This window comes from Elephantulus edwardii, unplaced genomic scaffold (assembly GCF_000299155.1).
Source record: "Elephantulus edwardii isolate Elephantulus edwardi_28Jun2011 unplaced genomic scaffold, EleEdw1.0 scaffold00239, whole genome shotgun sequence".
In the NCBI taxonomy this organism is placed as follows: domain Eukaryota; kingdom Metazoa; phylum Chordata; class Mammalia; order Macroscelidea; family Macroscelididae; genus Elephantulus; species Elephantulus edwardii.
The window spans coordinates 3,263,646-3,266,180 of record NW_006399989.1 but is presented as its reverse complement, the minus strand read 5'-3'; positions in this window follow the sequence as shown (position 1 = coordinate 3,266,180).

Sequence of the window (2,535 nt, the reverse complement as noted above, 5' to 3'; positions counted from 1 at the left end):
TTCCAGGGATTTGAGATACAAAGGTAGAAGGGATTTTTTGTTTTGTTTTGTTTGCTTAATAGAAAACTTTGGTGCTATAAATGTTATGAATTTTGCATGAATAATATGGGCAACTTGTATTTTGTTGTTGTTTTTGATAGTATGAGTGAATTTGGTTATACAAGAAGTAAACAAAAGGTCATTTATAAGATGAAACTGCTTTAGGTGATATTGAAATGGTAATTGTTGCTTGGTATCTTTGTTGAGAGTAATTTACTGAGTTACTGAGGTATATGGTTGGATTAGACTGCTGTGTGGAAGTTTTTTTAGGGCTTGAGTGCTGAGTGAGGCAAATAGTAGTAGGACTTAACATTTAAGAGGTGTAGTAAATTTGCTCAGTGAGGGGAGCATGTTTGACTTGAGAAAGGTGGTGTTAATGGGGTTACTTATGACCTTAATCTCTGTGGGGGTGGTCAGGATGACTGTATAAGGTTCGTTTTAGTGTGGTTGAAGAGACTTGGGTGCATCCTGTCGATGAGAATGGCATCTTTTGAACTGACGTTAGTGGCTTTGTCTAGACTTTTAGACGAGGATCTGAGTACACAGCAGTCTGAGTGTTTTTAGAGTAATGGCTGTCCATTAGTTGGAAGGGGTTTAGAAAGGACGGAGAGCAATAGGAAGTAAGTTAAGACTTGTGTAACTTGACAGTTTGGTAAGATAGGACTTAATGAGTTTATTTATGTACTTTATTTTGCCTGAAAACTGGGGGTGATATGTATGTAAAGCTTCTAACAGATGCTGAAACTAGATGATACCTGCTGGATAACTGTGGAGACGAAGCTAGGACTATTGTCTGATTGTATAGAAGTAGGGAGGCTAAACTTGGGGATGACATGCTGGAGTAGGGCTTCAGTTACTTTACCTGCTGTTTTTTGCCTAGGTGGGGAAGGCTTCAACTTATCCGGCAAAGGTATTTACTGTAGTTAGGAGATACTTATATTTTTTTTTTTGTGGTTGGCATATGTGTGAAATTAACTTGTTAATCCTGTTAGGGCACGAGGCCTCAGAGTTGGTGTGTGGGAGATGTGGCCTGGATGTTGTTGTTGCAAGGCTAAAGTTTTTGCTATATGGTCTGCTTTGTTGTTATAAAGTGTTGCTTGTGCTAGATAGCAGAGAGGCAATGAGCAATTAAAAAGGCATATTTAGAATTTGTGTAAATGTTGACAGTAAGGCTTCTAGTTAGAAGTAGGGCTTTTGTCACAGCAATAAGCTTGGCTTTTTGTGAGGTTGTGCTTTTGGGAAGTTTTGCTGTTTTTTACACCTTGTTTATGGATACTACAGTTTAGGCTGCTTGACAATAACCTTCAGAAGTAAGAGGTGCCATTTATAAACAGAATATGTTCTGGATTTGGAATGGGTTGGTCAGATTGAGAAGGAAGTAAAGATCTAATAAGATGGCTGTATTAAGGGATGGTGATGGACAGAGGCAAATACTGGGATTTTTGAGGGAAAGTAGGTAGAATTTTTGTATTTGCTTATAGGAGGATGTAAGGATGGAAAATTATGTGAAAGCAGATCTATAAGTTTATGGCTTGAGAAGGCCTACAGGGAGGGAGCTTCTCAAGGTAAGTTTCAGTGATTTTTAGTGAGGAGAGCTGCTGTTGCTAGAGTTTATAAGCAGGATTGTTACCCCCTGGGTTGTGATATTGAACTAATTAGAGAGGTATGTAATGGGGTAAAGGTGGGTTTAAGGGGCTAAGTTAAAACACCGACAGATATACTTCCTTTTTTATCAGTGAATAAGGGGAATTTAGAGGAATTTGGTAAAGTAAGGGGTGAGGACTATAGAAAGATGTATTGGAGCTTGAGAAAGGCTTTTTAATTATATGGGGTGAATTTAAGGGACTTTGTGGAGTGGTTTTTGTTGTATTATGAGGGGGTTTTGCGAGTAAGGAAAGTTGGGAATTTGGTGTTTAAGGAAACTGATAAAGTTGAGAAAAGAGAGGATTTGATTAGCAGTCTGAGGTGGTTGGAGGCTTTCAATGGCTCTGCGCTGATTGGCTGATGAATTTCTACTGGTGGGGGTCAATTGAAAGCTGATATATGTGACTGTGAGGCGAGACAGTTGGGCTTTGGAAAGGGATACTCTGCATCCTTTGGAGGCTAAGAACAAGTTAAGTTGAGCTGTGTGGGTTTGTGCAAGTTGGTAGGAAGGATTGCACAACAAGAGATTATTCATTTATTTAGGGATAAGAAGTTTACTGGAAAGGAGGCAAGTAATGATGCGTTTTAAACTTCTGCAGTGTTGTACGGAGACAGGGAATTGGGGTCTAGCAGGAAAAGAGGAAGAATTTTTTTTTTAAGAGTAACGAAAACAGATTGGTAGTAAGAGGTTACAGATTGGGTGGAAAGATACTATATTACAGGGTTGACAACATCTGGTGATAAAAGTAGTGTACAAGGAGACTTGGAGGGAAAGAGTGTTAAGAGAGAGAGAATTAATGCACATCCAAAAACTTCTCCAACAGGGTAAAAGGGAAGCCACAGACTGGGATA